The sequence below is a fragment of the Camellia sinensis genome, chromosome 2, assembly GCF_055761805.1.
Source record: "Camellia sinensis isolate YWXY chromosome 2, ASM5576180v1, whole genome shotgun sequence".
In the NCBI taxonomy this organism is placed as follows: Eukaryota; Viridiplantae; Streptophyta; class Magnoliopsida; order Ericales; family Theaceae; genus Camellia; species Camellia sinensis.
Window position 1 is genome coordinate 144,495,087 of NC_138962.1, and position 19,351 is coordinate 144,514,437.

Genomic DNA, 19,351 nt, shown 5'->3' on the forward strand with positions numbered 1-19,351 from the left:
TGGTGAGTCGTTTAGGCGTCAATAAATGTGTTTAGGTTGTTTTATCTTGTTTTTCCTTTGTTGAGTTGTGTTTAAGTTATTTTACCTTTTGTTTTTCGTTGTTCAGTCTTTTTCGCTGTGTTCAGTCGTAGGCTCAATACCCGGTTAAGAATTTGTTTCTCCATTCCAAAATGATTCGTTTTGTGCTCAGGAGTGCCGTGCCGTTCTCCACATTTGTGCAAAACAAGATTTGTTCTTTCACAAAACCACAGGGCTCAACCCAGATCATGTGAAAACGATAAAACCAGGACCTATCTGAAGCTATGAAAGTTCCGGACTGCAAAGCAAAAGAAAAGAGGGAAAATTTGGAGCATCCGAGTTTGTTTCAACTTCTACAGGTTCCGTTTTTGCATCCCGTCTTTTCAGATCGGACTGTCTGTTCAGACTGAGTTGTGTACCGAGTAAACCGAATACTGTGTTATGAGCTGCATGTTCAGAATGAGCAGTGTGCTGATACAAGCAGTGTGTTCAAAGTGAACAGAATACTGTGTTGACTGTTTCACTATTTCAAGCCAGAATGGCGATCAGAAGTACTCTCCTTGAATACCATACCCCGTCAGAGTAAAGCGGTTTACCGCCACTCACTCCATTAGGTGTTTTCTAAAGTGCCACTATGTTTGTTTATTGCATTCCCTAAATGTCATGCTCTACATGGCTTGTAACATGTACTGTATCATCGCACTTGTTGCATTCATTTGCATCTTGTATTATCTCTTATTGTTTATCCTTTTACGCCGGGCAGCGTTTAGGATCCTGGTCCCTCGGGACTTAACTTAGGATGCGTGGAACGCGCTCCTGAGTTACCTGACCTCTTCTCACGATTTCAGTGTGGTTTGAGTGCCCGTTTCCTCACACGATTTCAGCGTGTTTGGAATTTATCTCAGGTTGCGTTGTGTACGCACCTGGGCGATTGTTTTCGGACCTCTTCTCACGATTTCAGCATGGTTAGAGTGTTCCCATTCCTTACGCGGTTTCAGCGTGTTTGGAATTTATCCCAGGTTGCATTGTAGACGCACTGGGCGGGTTGTTGGACCTCCTCTCACGATTTCAGCGTGGTTTGAGTATCCCGTTCCTCACACGATTTCAGCGTGTTTGGATCTGATCTCAGGTTGCGTTCTGCGCGCACTTGAGAGGTTGTTTTCAGACCTCTTCTCACGATTTCAGCGTGGTTAGAGTGTTTCCATTCCTTACGCGGTTTCAGCATGTTTGGAATTTTTCCCAGGTTGCGTTGTAGACGCGCTGGATGGGTTGCTGGATCTCCTCTCACGATTTCAGCGTGGTTTGAGTGTCCCGTTCCTCACACGATTTCAGCGTGTTTGGATCTTATCTCAGGTTGCGTTGTGCGCGCACTTGAGCGGTGGTTTTCGGACCTCTTCTCACGATTTCAGCGTGGTTAGAGTGTTCCCATTCCTTACGCGGTTTTAGCGTGTTTGGAATTTAACCCAGGTTGCGTTGTAGACGCGCTGGGCGGGTTGTTTTTGGACCTCCTCTCACGAGTTCAGCGTGATTGGAGCCTCCCATTCCTCACACGATTTCAGCGTGTTTGGAATTTATCTTAGGTTGCGTGGAACACGCTCCTGATTGATTTTCTTTGTTCTTCCTCCACTCACAAGTCTAGCGTGGTTGTAGTGTGTTCACCCTTTGCCTCTATTGTACTCTCTGTTGCATCGCATCTATTATCTATTGCATCACATCTATTTTATCTATTACATCATATCTATTTTACTCCTTGGTCCAGGAGACCTTAAATCCTACATCTTCATTCGCACTGTCTTATGCACTTTCTGGTCTAGGAGACCTTAAATCCTCTAAAGGTGCAATTTCTTTGGTGTTTGTCGTGCCCAAACGACTTCCGGTGGTCTGGTATAGCCACCTGCCTGTGTTTGCGGTGAGTTCCTAGGAGACCAACTGAGACGGTGGAAACTAGAGTTCGAATGGCTCTTGCCTAGAACGTAAAGGTTCGGGATTTTTGAGACTAAAGTCTGGTTTAAATACCCAGGGGTATATCCTTGGCTTGAAATCTGCATGGAAGCCCCATAGATTGAGATAGCCTATGTATGCGCCTTAATTCTGGATAACGAATCAACCTAGTCTGTCACCCTGTTGGAGAATAGGGAAAGCTGCAACCATAGTCAGGAAGAAAAGTAGTACCTGTGGTTCAATTGAAAAGAAGAAGAAGGTTCCCACATCAGCATGAGGTAGGACATTGCCGAGGTAAGTCATTGCCAATTGCCTCTGTAAGGTACCTCCCTTTTCTTAGCTATCACATTGCATTTTAGTCATTACAGTGCATTGCATAAATCCTGAATTTGCAAACCGGCTTCGCATAGCGTATAAGTCCAATTTTCAAAACCGGCTTCGCGTAACTTATAAGTCCAATTTTCAAACCGGCTTCGCATAACGTATAAGTCCAATTTTCAAACCGGCTTCACGCAGCGTATAAGTCCAATTATCAAAATCTTCCCACATATCATTTTGCATCCTGCCCCTGAACTACGCTGGTTTGATTCCTTGCAAAGGAATACGTAGGCAGCCTGCGGGCACAACCATTTATTTATCTATATTTTGTTTGTTTGTCCAAGTCTTCGGCCTTGTCAAAAATGGGTCGTCTCTAGGCTTTGACACTCACTCCCGTCACTTCTTGACTTCCGAGTTCTGTCAAAGAGGGGCAACTGTAGACACCCCATTTTTGACCGCCTTTAAGACTTGGACGCGATTGGTGGTTTTGGAAGTTGTGCAGTGCAAAGGGTCAATTTCTTCGGCAAGAGGAGAGTCAAATCTCAACTTCATACCCCTTTTTGGACCAAAATAATCCTGATCAAAAGATTTTAGACCTTAAAACCCTCTCTTTCAAAATGTTTTTGAAATAAAGTTTTTACGATGTTCCGAGGCTCGTATTTTGTCAAATGTTACGCTTTTCGGTAAACCGAGCAAGGACAAAGTGGAAATGAAAGAAAGAGAGATGAAATCTTTGAAAAATCTTTCAAAACACCTTGTCTAGGGGTTTGAAGTTGAAGAAAAGAGGAGAAGAGAAAGGAAAACTAGTTTGGGAGAAGTTCGGCATGAATCCGGGTAGGACCAAATCTGCGCGGCTTCACCGAAACGGGCATAACTCTTTGCACAGGAGGAATTTTAATGCGAGGTTGGCACCATTGCAAACCTAACTTCTGGGGCTTCAATGTGGCCACATGGAAAACCAGAAAATCAGATGGCTAACCTCCCTTTTTGGTCAAAAGTGTTTCAATATGAATCTAAGAAGGAGAGAAAGTATCTGCGCGGCTTCACCGAAACAGGAATAACTCTTTGCACAGAAGGAATTACGATATGAGGCCACCACCATTGGAAATATTACTTCTGGGGCTTCATTTTTCACTCAAGAATCTCCTAAGGACAAGTCCGGGTGGGGGAGATATGGTTGGTTGAAGTCCGTTTGGACCGAATCTGCGCAGCTTCACAAAAACTGGCATAACTTTTTGCACAGGAGGAATTTTAATGCAAGGTTTGCGGCATTGGAAAGCTAACTTCAAGGGCTTCATGTACGACCAGATTTGGTGCTTGAACCTTCTGACCCCTGGTCGGTCGACCAGGCCAAGTGGTCGGCCGACCACCTTGGACCTGTTTAACTGGTCGGCCAGCTTTGTCTCAGTAAGTGTATTCCAGCTGTGCCAGCTGTTTGCCATTTGCTGCATCCTCCATACACGAGTATGGAGGATGTATAACCTAGTTTTAAAGCTTCTTTGAGAAGCTTTAGCCCCTCTCTTCTATAAATGGAAGCCTCTTCTTCCATTGCAAGGGTTCAAGTTTTTTGGTTAAGAGATATACATACATCCCTCTCTATCTCTCTCTTTTGTGCTCAAAAGTCCATTTTTCTTGCATATTTACACTACATCTCTTAGCCTAACCCCTCCAATACCAACCTAAGCTTCTTGGAAGGTCTTGAGAGGTCCTAAGATTTGAGTTTTTGGCCTCAAAAGCTGCTGGAGTCATTGGCTACAAGGGTAACACTCCTATTCCCATTTTTTGGTCATTATCTTGCTTCATCTATTAGCTATACTTGCAAGCATTTTCGAGTCTTGGTGTAAACTGAAAATAGTCTTATTTTGGGCTCCTCTTCATGTTTGTTTAAGAGCATTTTTCTGTTGGGGGTCATCTACCCCCTTGTATGCTTCATCTCTCTTTTAGGGCTATTTTTTGCATCCAAGCTTAGCCTTACTTGCAAGAATTTTTGGACTTCAACATAAACTAAAAAAAAGTCTTGTTTTGATATTATAGACATATTTGTTTAAGGACTCTTTTCTGTTGGGGGTCATCTACCCCCTTGTATGCTTTATCTCTCTTTTAGGGCTATTTTTGCATCCTAGCTTAGCCTTACTTTCAAGCATTTTTGGACTTCGAAATAAACTAGAAAAAGTATTTTTTTGATATTCTAAATTTGTTTTTTTAAGGACTCTTTTCTGTTTGAAGTCATCTTCCCCCTATGCATGCTTCATCTCTTCATGATTAGGGCTATGCATTAGAGCACTTGCATTGGCCACGGTTTGGCCTCTTAGCTACTGAAATCTAGTGGATTTTCAGTGGCTTAGATGCATTTTTGAGAGCCAAAATCAGAGGGGAGTGACCCCCTCTCTCCTTGTCTTGTTGGTTGGCCCTATTGGCCTTCCAAAGAGCCCCTCACTTGCATGTTGTGAAGACACTTTTTGGGCCCAATTTGGTGAGTTTCAAGGTCTGCCCTAGCTCTGTCCGAGGCCTCTTTGACCATATTTTATGTCTATAATGCATGTGTAGAACAATTCCATTCAAGGCCATTTGTGGGGGCCTTTCATTGTATGATTCATTGACCCATTTCAGGGCCAATTTGGTGAGTTTTAGGCTTGTCATATTTGATTTCTAGAGTTGGTTTTCCATGCTAAGTGTCCTTGTTGTATGTGTTGAGTTACCCCTTGTATGGCCTTCTAAAGAAGCTCATCATTTTTGCATGCATTGGCTGCATTTCAGTAGTTATTTGGTCATATTTTGTCATGTTTTATGCACTATTTTTGGCTGGTTTGATGAGTTCTCATGCGCTTCATATACATGCCATGTAAACCATGCTTGCTAGCCAAATTTGCATGCTATTTTAGTCTATCATGTTAGCACTTTTTGGCCATGCTTTAAACTAGAAATGTGCATGTTTTGGGACTGCCTTGGCTCTATCTTTGTACCTCATGGCCAAATAACGCTTGCTTTGCATAGTTATAATTCAATACATGTGCCTAGCTTTGAGTTTCGGGGCTTATTTCATGCATCGGGTGCTTTATTTCCATGTTTCGGGATCATTTAGCATCATGTTTCAGTGCTGGAGATTACTTGTTTGTATGCCATCTTTCATCCCTTGCCATGCTTTGGTAAAGTGGCAATTTATGCCTTAGGTTCGGTCCTCGGTATGTGTGCACGTGTACACGCATTTCGGTTGTCTCTTTTCCATCTAATGGCCACTGATGTGAGTGTGGCTGAGGTCCATTCATGTTGGTGTAAGTCCATCGTGCATTGTGTATGTCATTTCGGTCCATAGCATTGCGTATGCTAGATTGCATGTTAGAGCATCGTGTATGCCATGTCACATCGAGCATTGTGTATGCCATTTTATAGCATTGCGTATGCTAGGTTGTATGTTAATTGCATTGTGTATGCCATCTCATTTGCATCGTGTTTGGGATAGGAGTTAGCCCAAGCACGGGAAACGAGGTACGTTTCGTACTCCGAGTGACGGAACGTGTCTCAATTCCCTGTCACCGACACTCCGGATTACCCGTGACGGAGTTTAGGTGTTGTTGTGTTTTCATGTGCATTCATTTCATATTGAGTCGTGCAATTCGACTCCTCAGCCATCATGCATCGATATGCGTGATTGGTGGCACGAGGATCAAGGACTACACTCCCTGAAGAGTAGTCATGCAGACATATGTGAAAATACTTTGCCATGCCCCTTTGTTGCTCTCTGTTGCAGTAAATCAGAAATCAGCGGCCTTCTGGAGCGTTGCGCAATATTCCAAGAACAATTGCAAACAGAGGCAAACTGGGGCATCGAAATGGATTTCTGTGCAAGGCAACTCAAGCATGCATCATTCATCATTTGGAACAGAGCTGAGGCGGTCCATGGATTTGCGTGCTAATTTACCTATTTTCCTAGATTAATTTGTTAATTAATTAGGATTTTGTATTTATTCAGACTGTACTATTTATTCGGACTGTATATTATTTAATCGGACCCTCCGAGCAAGGGCACGACTGTAATAAGTGTGCGTGCGTGTGATGTATGTCTTCCAACCCCACGTCTTTCTCCCTTTTATTTACCAGCTTATGATGGTTAGATTAGGGCATGTTTCAATTAACATACAGCATGATAGCATGTTTGCATTCATTCATCTGTTTTGCATGCACCAGGCTCGGCGCATCATACTAACTGCATTTGTATTTCAATTCCGAGTTGAATACTTGTTAGTTGTAGCATTTCACATGCCATCTTTAGAATAGCCGAGCCTATCTTAATTGCATTTTGAATGTGTTGCATTAGGCATTTCTGTATAGTTAGGACCATGCATGGATTTCTAATTAGCTTCTGTTTTGGCTTGGAGTACCCGATAAGTGGTTATGCTTTAGCATTCTTGCACTCGTGTGAGTGACTGCCATGATAGCATGCTTTACCATGAGGCTATTTGCTTATATGATATAACTGCCCGAATGCCTGTGGGTGAAGGTTGGGTTATTTGAATTGGAATAATGCATTGACTGTGAGTTTTATGCCCACTAGATAGTGGCAAAACCATCTTTTCTAAGCCCACCCGAAGGTGACAAAATCTTTATTTCAAGCCTACTTGCGAGTAGAAAACCACTTTCAAAAACCAAAATGAAATGTTTTGTTCCAATTCAGGCGATCCAGTCTATACTTGTATGCTGTGTGCATCACATAGTAAATCTAGGCTAATAACCGGAATAAGAACGCATAATGTTTTCAAAACTAGATATCATGATTAGTAGAGGCCGATCTTTGATCGGGCGAGCGGGGGTGCTCACGAAGTGAGCTTCCCCAATCGTGCCCAATTTCCCGAGCCGAGGCAACTTTGGTGATGACGGATACGTGGCCTTAGGCAACGAGTCAGGGTTTCCTAAATTCCCCCAAAATAAATATTTAGGTGGCGACTCTGTATCTGGCAAAGCAGTCCATGTTTAGCACTTCTTTCTAAAAAATCTGTATTCTAAAACGATTTGCCGGATTTGGACTCTTTGATGAGTCATCGGTCTTGCATTGCACTCTACGAGATTAGATACAGGACCGTGACACAAATTGAGTCCGAACTGTAGTGAGGCTCGAGGGCGCGTCTACAGTTTCTGGCGACTCCACTGGGGAGTTAGAGAACTTGACTCGAACTCATGATATCTTGTTTTGAATACACTTATGTGTTTCTTTGCATTGCATTTTGCATTGGTGTGCCTAGGACACCGTGTTTGCCGTATGCTATTCCTAAACGGTTTGCCGGAGGCTCGCTTCCAGAGGCGTGCCATAAGGCTGACCGGTTACGGGCTCTGCCACGACGGGAACACAAACCCCAGTTTTACCAGGGCACCCTTTTTGACCATTCGGCCTTGTGCATATTGAAATCCGTAGTGACCATTCCAAACTAGGACAGGTTGTTTGAAACCGCTACGTGCGTAGTGAAACCCTAGCTCCTGACAAGATAGGACAGGGAAACCCTACCCCTCCATAGGGGTGTTTTGGCTCTTACTTGCTTGATACGTGCTGTCAGAGTGTGTCTCTACAGGTTGTATGTGTTGGTTTGCAAGTCTGGGTATCAGGCCTGCAGGCATCAGTATTTGGAAGAATCAGTTTTACCTGAGGGTATCAGTTCACCGGCAGAATTTTGGGCAGAATTCAGTAGAGAGCACACTCATTCAACTATACTTATATCTGCTCAGGTGAAATCAGGCTGAGATGCTGTCTGTTTTCTCTTTTGCTAGGGTAGTCTTGGAACCATAGCTTCAGAAGGCTCCAATATCCCCCGGGTACACCGAACTTGTGTTAATAGACTTTGTTGGGTCAGAAATTCAGTTCAAGGGCAATCAGTATTCCTTTACCAAAGGCAGGGTGAAAAGGTCGGTCAGGCACAGACCACCAGTACAGCAGCTACCAGCTCAGTGGTCTTTGAACAGCCAGGTTGAGATTTTGAGTCTACTGCAGAGATAGATATACTGGTGGTTCAATTAGATCAGGACAGTATGTCAGGCTTAGAAGAGATGGTACGCCTCCTCCGGGATAGTATGAAAGCCATGCAGCAAGACGCTGCCCGTCAAATGGAATTCGCCAAGCAACAGGCCGTGGTCATAGCCCAACAGGCAGAGACAATTGCCAGGTTAGAGCAGCAAATTGGTGTATCTACTTCACACCAAGCTCCTCCCCCACCAAGAGTTCCCATACTCGGGGAGGCAACCCACATTTAGGATGATACAAACATTCCAGGCGGGCCAGCTCCCCCCCCCCCCCCCCGCGGTTCTACCCCAGCTATCTAAAACACTCACCAACCTACCAGACTCCTGCTTTGAGTTCGAGACAGACCCCACAGCATTGAAAGTGAGCAAGCTTGAGAAATTGTTCAAAAAGTCTCAGGGGGCCCACTCTATTCCTGATATAGAGGATGGTTATACTGACTCAGTGGTGACCTTGCCGGAGCGGTTTAAAATGCCGTATATAGATCGGTTCGATGGCTCTGAAGACCCAATGGTGCACCTCCAACTGTTTTCTGACATCTTGAGGCCAATGGGTTTGACCACAGCCCAGAAATTCTCACTATTTGGCCAAAGCCTGTCTGGGATAGCCGCAATCTGGTATGCAAAATTGGAGAACTCTGTGAAACAAAACTGGGAAGAGCTGGCTGAGGCCTTTATTGCTCAATATTCCTACAACGCACGGATTGAGGTCACAACTCGTGATCTTGAAGTCATCCGCCAAGAGCCAAATGAGGGTTTCTCAGAGTTCGTGACGAGATGGAGAGCAAAGGCCTCAATGTTGACTATAAGGCTTTCTGACAAAGATCAGATCAGGATGATTGTTCGGAATCTGCATGGCAAGTTGCTGCAAAAGATGGTCGTTCTACCTCTATTTACCTTTCGAGCCCTTCATTAAATGGGGGTTCAAATCGAGGATGCCATCAGACAAGGGATCTTTGCAGAAGATAATGAGCCTTTGAAGAGGAATGTTGCTCGCAGTTCCAATGCTACTACTGATGGTAGCACAGCTGCAAAATGCTCAAAAGTAGACACCATCACCACTTCCCTTAATGGCCAAAAAACAACCCCTTCAACTCGGTCCCAAGCCCAAAAATTCCATCCTCTTTACATGAGTCTCTCTCAAGCTTTGGAAAAGCTGCGAGAAGAAGGGCACCTAGAACTTCTAGAACCCCAACCCCTTCCAAACCCTCTTCCACCAAGATATGACCCAGCTAAATACTGTGCCTATCATCAACAACATGGTCATGATACGAATCACTGCATCCGCCTCCGTCATAAGATTCAGGATCTTATTAACGAAGAGACCCTAGCTCCACAAAAAGGACCTCAGGTTAGTACTGACCCATCACCTCTATATCTCAACCTCATCCATATACTGTCGTCCACCTACGACCCCAGCATATACATCACCCCAACCCATCTACCCAAGCTTGAGGTGTTTATCCCGGAAAGCATGGACTTATGCATGATAGGTGCATCTGAACCCCAATCATCCCAAACCCATGAACCCACTACTTCTGAGCTGAAGAGAATGATCGAAGATCTTCAGAGAACTGTGACAGATCTGGTCTCCGGGACATTGGCTCCGTCATCAACCACATCACATACCAGGGAGTTCATGTCAAAAGGCTCCCTAGTCTTGGAACGGACTGCATTTGAGGAATGCCAATCCCTTGGCAAAGTGGAAGCGAGTGGAAAGAACAAGATAGGGGCGGACATGGATCCCCATGAACATCTTCTGTTGGCTGTTGAGGCTTTGAAAGCCGAGGGACTGAACAAAGAGCAAGTGCTCGCAGTTGTTGCAAAACCTGTGGACGAAATTTTCGCCACTCAAGTTGGGGGTAGTTTGAATCAAGGGGCAAGCCGGGAGAAAGGCCATTGTACCAAGAATGTTCCTTTCAGCTCTAATCCCGCGCACAGAAGAAATCAGCAAACCGTGTCAGCGCATGCCAATCCCTTTACTGGTGCGTCCAGAAAAAATCCACAAACCTCGAAGTATCTACCCCGAGGACAGAGGGTCTTCCATGCCCTTTATATGCCTTTGTCCAAAGCTCTCCAAATCCTTGTTGAACAAGGCCATCTCAAACCCCTTGAGCCTCGGCTTCTTCGGAACCCTCTTCCGGCTACGCATGATGCTACCCAGTACTACGCGTACCATCAGTAAACTGGCCATACTACCGACAACTGCTTCCGTTTTCGCCATGAAGTACAGGATCTATTTGACAATGGGGTCATCCTCCCGCCGAGCTCAGCAAAGTCTATCGGCACTGGATCGGTGAACTTGGGGGATAATGTGATGTGATCGGGGGATGAACCAGCTGTGAGTGGTGCTCGATTAACTCCAGACGTGGGAATGGCAGGCACTGTTTTGAGCAATATGCAAATACCAGTTTTTGTGCTTTCTGACTTGGGTATTGAGTCAGTCTTGTTGTTTTGTATGGAGTCAGTCTTTTCTTACTTAGTCAGTTGGGTCTGCCTTGTTGTACCGAGTCAGTCATGTTTTGTTGGAGTCTGGTGATTTTGAGGGTGTTACCTCGGATATAACTATTTTGTTTTGTGTTTGTCTTTTCACTTTTTTTTGAGTCTATTTCTGCCTTGGAGCCAGTAATGCCAACAGATTTGAATGAACAGTAGTGATTTTCACATTCTTGTGTTCGCTTCTGCCTTGTGCCAGTTGTGTCAGAACTTTGACTGAAACGATAGTGCTTTTCACCTACTTTTCTGTGCTTTGAAAATCATTGCATTGACCTAAGTTTTTTTAAAAATTGTTTTGAACATTGTGATGAAAACGAAGATGAAGGAATTCTTCGGGTTTTGCAAAATTTGATCATTTGAAAGAAAGAGAGGCACGCTAAGCCCTTAATGAATGAAATCATGTTTGTTAATGTAAGTACCGAGAAGGATCCTGGCTTGATCCAGATTGGTTCTACATTGTCTTTCGCGCGAGCGATTAGTCGCTTTCTTAAAAGATTTCAAAAAATGTTTTGCGCAGTCCTGCAAAGACCTGTGTGGAATCGTTCTTGAGATTGTGCAGCTTAGGATCGCTCTCAGCCTCGAGACTCGAACCCCCTTTGCTTTTAAACCTTGATCCTTAACTCAGAATGTTCAACGGTCAACCGCAATGTAAGGCCTGTGTGGCCAGATTCGAAGCTGCCCTCGACCTAGGGGCAGAAAAATGTCAGATGTGCTCGAAGAGCTAAAGATGGATCATCTTGTGAATCAATGAAGACTGGCAAGAATGCCAAATCCCAGAAGGGAAGAAAGAAGAAAGTATTGCTGAAGGATAACTGAGTTCCTACCCACAACACTAGGGGCAGATTCAGCCCCCCTTTGGATAGACTCCTGCATCGTCAACAAACAGCAGCCATTCTCCTGGATTCAAATGACTTCAGGATCTCAAAACCATTTGACATGGACAAAGCTACACTTTTACCCTTGAGAGGCTCGCTGGGTCGAAAACCCGGAAGGACAACCCAAGCAAAAGTTAGAGCAAGAAAAAAAAAAAAAAGAAAAATGCAAAAAAAAAATGAAAAAAATGAAATGAAAAAAAAAATCTTGAAAAGATTAAAGAAAAGAAAATGAAAAAAAAAGAAGAACAAAGCTCGCAAGGTTGAAAACCCAGAAGGGCGGCCTTGGCAAAAGTTAGAGCGCAAAAGGAGAGGTTAATACCCAAGTGTACCTTAACCCTAAACTACGTAAGGCTTGATTCCCATCTTTGAGATACGTAGGCAACTTCATCCTGAAGTCCAGCCGTAAAACACTTCAAATTGATTGTGCCCATGTAATGGTTTTGATCATCTTCGCCTTCTTTGTATCCGAGAATTTGGTTGTGTTCGTCACTCTGAGGACTGACTACAATGCGCTGCGGTGCCATTCAAACAAGGGGCAACTTTCTGTTGCCATTCAATGCGTCGTGGTGCTGCTCAAACAAGGGGCAACTTTCCGTTGCCATGCAGCTCTCTTCACGCAAGGGACAATTTTCCTTCAGATCTGAAGTTGTGCATCTCAAGAGTAGGTTCTATGCTCGTTGAGCAGTGACCATTTGCAAAAATAGTTTTTGAGAATTTTTAATGAGGTTGACTAATCCTCTCGAAAATTATTCCATTCTTCTGAAACTAGACCATTTCTTGGACCCAAAAAAGGAAAATTTTCAGTGCTCATAACCTGACTTGTATGATTTTAAATTAGAAAATTGAACAAGCATGTTAATCTAACTCTCATGTTGGTCAAAATTGTTTTAACAGAAAGTCAAAAACAAAAAATGGTCAAAATGATGAACTAGGGGCACAGTTGAGTCAGGTGTTCTGTCTTTTCCCCATTGTCAACACACTTGCTAGAAAGGGCACTCTATCTGCCAGAAAGGGCATTCTACCTGCCAGAAAGGGGCACCACTGAAGCTAACAGAAAAGGGCTGAAAGCTCTCTCATCCTCCAAGCAGCGAGGTATCGAGTCAAGTGTGAACCACGAACTGGAATGGATCAAGATATCCACTCCCTTATCCGGACAGATTTGGTCACATCCAAACTCCCCAGTAGAGCATCATCAACAGATGTTAGTTGCAGATTTACTACACATCCTGTTGTAGCACAACCCCTCTGTGGGAGAAACTCACTGTTGTGAGCAGAAGAAAGAGAATCTAGCAGAATGCTAGGGGCAAGAACCCGCAACTTCTTGTTTATCCATCAACCACCCAGGGGAGGTATAAAAAATGAGAGATTAAAGAAAAGGGAGATGTGCGCTGAGAGAAAAAGTGAGGAAAAGGGTTTTGTGAGAAAAACCGAGCCTGAGGGCCGAGTGATGTGAGAATCACAAATATGAAATGGTGGGAAACAATACCCGGAGAAACTGGCTCCTCGTGCACCAAGAGGTATCTTGCCTTTGTAACACAGCTGAGTGTTGTGTCTGTGTGTTTTGTTTGTCTCGATCCTTGTTTTGAGTCGTTTAGGCGTCAATAAATGTGTTTAGGTTGTTTTATCTTATTTTTCCTTTGTTGAGTTGTGTTTAAGTTGTTTTACCTTTTGTTTTCCGTTGTTCAGTCTTTTTCGCTGTGTTCAGTCGTAGGCTCAATACCCGGTTAAGAATTCGTTTCTCCATTCCAAAATGATTCGTTTTGTGCTCAGGAGTGCCGTGCCGTTCTCCACATTTGTGCAAAACAAGATTTGTTCTTTCACAAAACCACAGGGCTCAACCCAGATCGTGTGAAAACGATAAAACCAGGACCTATCTGAAGCTATGAAAGTTCCGGACTGCAAAGCAAAAGAAAAGAGGGAAAATTTGGAGCATCCGAGTTTGTTTCAACTTCTACAGGTTCCGTTTTTGCATCCCGTCTTTTTAGATGGGACTGTCTGTTCAGACTGAGCTGTGTGCCGAGTAAACCGAATACTGTGTTATGAGCTGCATGTTCAGAATGAGCAGTGTGCTGATATAAGCAGTGTGTTCAAAGTGAATAGAATACTGTGTTGATTGTTTCACTGTTTCAAGCCAGAATGGCGATCAGAAGTACTCTCCTTGAATACCATACCCCGTCAGAGTAAAGCGGTTTACCGCCACTCACTCCATTAGGTGCTTTCTAAAGTGCCACTATGTTTGTTTATTGCATTCCCTAAATGTCATGCTCTACATGGCTTGTAACATGTACTGTATCATCGCACTTGTTGCATTCATTTGCATCTTGTATTATCTCTTATTGTTTATCCTTTTACGCCGGGCAGCGTTTAGGATCCTGGTCCCTTGGGACTTAACTTAGGATGCGTGGAACGCGCTCCTGAGTTACCTGACCTCTTCTCACGATTTCAGTGTGGTTTGAGTGCCCGTTTCCTCACACGATTTCAGCGTGTTTGGAATTTATCTCAGGTTGCGTTGTGTACGCACCTGGGCGATTGTTTTCGGACCTCTTCTCACGATTTCAGCATGGTTAGAGTGTTCCCATTCCTTACGCGGTTTCAACGTGTTTGGAATTTATCCCAGGTTGCACTGTAGACGCACTGGGCGGGTTGTTGGACCTCCTCTCACGATTTCAACGTGGTTTGAGTGTCCCGTTCCTCACATGATTTCAGCGTGTTTGGATCTTATCTCAGGTTGCATTCTGCGCGCACTTGAGAGGTTGTTTTCAGACCTCTTCTCACGATTTCAGCGTGGTTAGAGTGTTTCCATTCCTTACGCAGTTTCAGCGTGTTTGGAATTTTTCCCAGGTTGCGTTGTAGACGCGCTGGACGGGTTGCTGGACCTCCTCTCACGATTTCAGCGTGGTTTGAGTGTCCCGTTCCTCACACGATTTCAGCGTGTTTGGATCTTATCTCAGGCTGCGTTGTGCGCGCACTTGAGCGGTTGTTTTCGGACCTCTTCTCACGATTTCAGCGTGGTTAGAGTGTTCCCGTTCCTTACGCGGTTTCAGCGTGTTTGGAATTTATCCCAAGTTGCGTTGTTGACGCGCTGGGTGGGTTGTTTTTGGACCTCTTCTCACGAGTTCAGCGTGATTGGAGCCTCCCATTCCTCACACGATTTCAGCGTGTTTGGAATTTATCTTAGGTTGCGTGGAACACGCTCCTGATTGATTTTCTTTGTTCTTCCTCCACTCACAAGTCTAGCGTGGTTGTAGTGTGTTCACCCTTTGCCTCTATTGTACTCTCTATTGCATCGCATCTATTATCTATTGCATCACATCTATTTTATCTATTGCATCATATCTATTTTGCTCCTTGGTCCAGGAGACCTTAAATCTTGCATCTTCATTGGCACTGTCTTGTGCACTTTCTGGTCTAGGAGACCTTAAATCCTCTAAAGGTGCAATTTCTTTGGTGTTTGTCGTACCCAAACGACTTCCGGTAGTCTGGTAGAGCCACATGCCTGTGTTTGCGGTGAGTTCCAAGGAGACCAACTGAGACGGTGGAAACTAGAGTTCGAATGGCTCTTGCCTAGAACGTAAAGGTTCGGGATTTCTGAGACTAAAGTCTGGTTTAAATACCCAGGGGTATATCCTCGGCTTGAAATCTGTATGGCAGCCCCATAGATTGAGATAGCATATGTATGCGCCTCAATTCTGGATACCGAATCAACCTAGTCTGTCACCCTGTTGGAGAATAGGGAAAGCTGCAACCATAGTCGGGAAGAAAAGTAGTACCCGTGGTTCAACTAAAAAGAAGAGGAAGGTTCCCACATCAGCATGAGGTTGGACATTGCCGAGGTAAGTCATTGCCAATTGCCTCTGTAAGGTACCTCCCTTTTCCTAGCTATCACATTGCATTTTAGTCATTACAGTGCATTGCATAAATCCTGAATTTGCAAACCGGCTTCGCATAGCGTATAAGTCCAATTTTCAAAACCGGCTTCGCGTAACGTATAAGTCCAATTTTCAAACCGGCTTCACGTAACGTATAAGTCCAATTTTCAAACCGGCTTCGCGCAGCGTATAAGTCCAATTTTCAAAATCTTCCCACATATCATTTTGCATCCTGCCCCTGAACTACGCTGGTTTGATTCCTTGCAAAGGAATACGTAGGCAGCCTGCGGGCACAACCATTTATTTATCTATATTTTGTTTGTTTGTCCAAGTCTTCGGCCTTGTCAAAAATGGGTCGTCTCTAGGCTTTGACACTCACTCCCGTCACTTCTTGACTTCCGAGTTCTGTCAAAGAGGGGCAATTGTAGACACCCCATTTTTGACCGCCTTTAAGACTTGGACGCGACTGGTGGTTTTGGAAGTTGTGCAGTGCAAAGGGTCAATTTCTTCGGCAAGAGGAGAGTCAAATCTCAACTTCATACCCCTTTTTGGACCAAAACAATCCTGATCAAAAGATTTTAGACCTTAAAACCCTCTCTTTCAAAATGTTTTTGAAATAAAGTTTTTACGATGTTCCGAGGCTCGTATTTTGTCAAATGTTACGCTTTTCGGTAAACCGAGCAAGGACAAAGTGGAAATGAATGAAAGAGAGATGAAATCTTTGAAAAATCTTTCAAAACACCTTGTCTAGGGGTTTGGAGTTGAAGAAAAGGGGAGAAGAGAAAGGAAAACTAGTTTGGGAGAAGTTCGGCATGAATCCGGGTAGGACCAAATCTGCGCGGCTTCACCGAAACGGGCATAACTCTTTGCACAGGAGGAATTTTAATGCGAAGTTGGCGCCATTGGAAAGCTAACTTCTGGGGCTTCGATGTGGCCAAATGGAAAACCAGAAATTCAGATGGCTAACCACTTTTTTTGGTCAAAAGTGTTTCAACATGAATCTGAGAAGGAGAGAAAGCATCTACGCGGCTTCACCGAAACGGGCATAACTCTTTGCACAGGAGGAATTACGATATGAGGCCACCATCGTTGGAAATATTACTTCTAGGGCTTCATTTTTCACTCAAGAATCTCCTAAGGACAAGTCCAGGTGGGGGAGATATGGTTGGTTGAAGTCCGTTTGGACCGAATCTGCGTAGCTTCACAAAAACTGGCATAACGTTTTGCACAGGAGGAATTTTAATGCAAGGTTTGCGGCATTGGAAAGCTAACTTCAAGGGCTTCATGGACGACCAGCTTTGGTGCTTGAACCTTCTGACCCCTGGTCGGCCGACCAGGCCAAGTGGTCGGCCGACCACCTTGGACCTGTTTAACTGGTCGGCCAGCTTTGTCTCAGTAAGTGTATTCCAGCAGTGCCAGCTGTTTGCCATTTGCTGCATCCTCCATACTCGTGAATGGAGGATGTTTATCCTAGTTTTAAAGCTTCTTTGAGAAGCTTTAGCCCCTCTCTTCTATAAATGGAAGCCTCTTCTTCCATTGCAAGGGTTCAAGTTTTTTGGTTAAGAGATATACATACATCCCTCTCTATCTCTCTCTTTTGTGCTCAAAAGTCCATTTTTCTTGCATATTTACACTACATCTCTTAGCCTAACCCCTCCAATACCAACCTAAGCTTCTTGGAAGGTCTTGAGAGGTCCTAAGATTTGAGTTTTTGGCCTCAAAAGCTGCTGGAGTCATTGGCTACAAGGGTAACACTCCTATTCCCTCTTTTTGGTCATTATCTTGCTTTATCTATTAGCTATACTTGCAAGCATTTTCGAGTCTTGGTGTAAACTGAAAATAGTCTTATTTTCGGCTCCTCTTCATGTTTGTTTAAGAGCATTTTTCTGTTGGGGGTCATCTACCCCCTTGTATGCTTCATCTCTCTTTTAGGGCTATTTTTTCCATCCTAGCTTAGCCTTACTTGCAAGAATTTTTGGACTTCAACATAAACTAAAAAAAGTCTTGTTTTGATATTATAAACATGTTTGTTTAAGGACTCTTTTCTGTTGGGGGTCATCTACCCCCTTGTATGCTTTATCTCTCTTTTAGCGCTATTTTTGCATCCTAGCTTAGCCTTACTTTCAAGCATTTTTGGACTTCGAAATAAACTAGAAAAAGTCTTTTTTTGATATTCTAAATTTGTTTTTTTAAGGACTCTTTTCTGTTTGGAGTCATCTTCCCCCTATGCATGCTTCATCTCTTCATGATTAGGGCTATGCATTAGAGCACTTGCATTGGCCATGGTTTGGCCTCTTAGCTACTGAAATCCAATGGATTTTCAGTGGCTTAGATGCATTTTTGAGAGCCAAAATCAGAGGGGAGTGACCCCCTCTCTCCTTGTCTTGTTGGTTGGCCCTATTGGCCTTCCAAAGGGCCCCTCACTTGCATGTTGTGAAGTCACTTTTTGGGCCCAATTTGGTGAGTTTCAAGGTCTTCCCTAGCTCTGTTCGGGGCCTCTTTGACCATATTTTATGTCTATAATGCATGTGTAGAACAATTCCATTCAAGGCCTTTTGAGGGGGCCTTTCATTGTATGATTCATTGACCCATTTCAGGGCCAATTTGGTGAGTTTTAGGCTTGTCATATTTGATTTCTAGAGTTGGTTTTCCATGCTAAGTGTCCTTGTTGTATGTGTTGAGTTACCCCTTGTATGGCCTTCTAAAGAAGCTCATCATTTTTGCATGCATTGGCTGCATTTCAGTGGTTATTTGGGTATATTTTGTCATGTTTTATTCACTATTTTTGGCTGGTTTGAGGAGTTGTCATGCGCTTCATATACATGCCATGTAAACCATGCTTGCTAGCCAAATTTGCATGCTATTTTAGTCTATCATGTTAGCACTTTTTGGCCATGCTTTAAACTAGAAATGTGCATGTTTTGGGACTGCCTTGGCTCTGTCTTTGTACCTCATGGACAAATAATGCTTGCTTTGCATAGTTATAATTCAATACATGTGCCTAGCTTTGAATTTCGGGGCTTATTTCATGCATCGGGTGCCTTATTTCCATGTTTCGGGATCATTTAGCATCATGTTTCAGTGCTGGAGATTACTTGTTTGTATGCCATCTTTCATCCCTTGCCATGCTTTGGTAGAGTGGCATTTTATGCCTTAGGTTCGGTCATCGGTATGTGTGCACATGTACACGCATTTCGGTTGTCTCTTTTCCATCTAATGGCCACTGATGTGAGTGTGGCTGAGGTCCATTCATGTTGGTGTAAGTCCATCGTGCATCGTGTATGTCATTTCGGTCCATAGCATTGCGTATGCTAGATTGCATGTTAGAGCATCGTGTATGCCATGTCACATCGAGCATTGTGTATGCCATTTCATAGCATTGCGTATGCTAGGTTGTATGTTAATCGCATTGTGTATGCCATCTCATTTGCATCGTGTTTGGGATAGGAGTTAGCCCAAGCACGGGAAACAAGGTATGTTTCGTACTCCGAGTGACGGAACGTGTCTCAATTCCCTGTCGCCAACACTCCGGATTACCCGTGATGGAGTTTAGGTGTTGTTGTGTTTTCATGTGCATTCATTTCATATTGAGTCGTGCAATTCGACTCCTCGACCATCTTGCATCGATATGCGTGATTGGTGGCACGAGATTCGAGGACTACACTCCCTGAAGAGTAGTCATGCAGACATATGTGAAAATACTTTGCCATGCCCCTTTGTTGCTCTCTGTTGCAGTAAATCAGAAATCAGCGGCCTTCTGGAGCGTTGCGCAATATTCCAAAAACAATTGCAAACAGAGGCAAATTGGGGCATCGTAATGGATTTCTGCGC

At 43.9% G+C, this 19,351-nt stretch overlaps 1 pseudogene; it reads right to left on the reverse strand.

Annotated features, from left to right (window-relative positions):
• Positions 1–19,351, reverse strand: part of LOC145819125 (F-box/WD-40 repeat-containing protein At3g52030-like) — a 237,481-nt pseudogene that overhangs the window by 119,512 nt on the left and 98,618 nt on the right.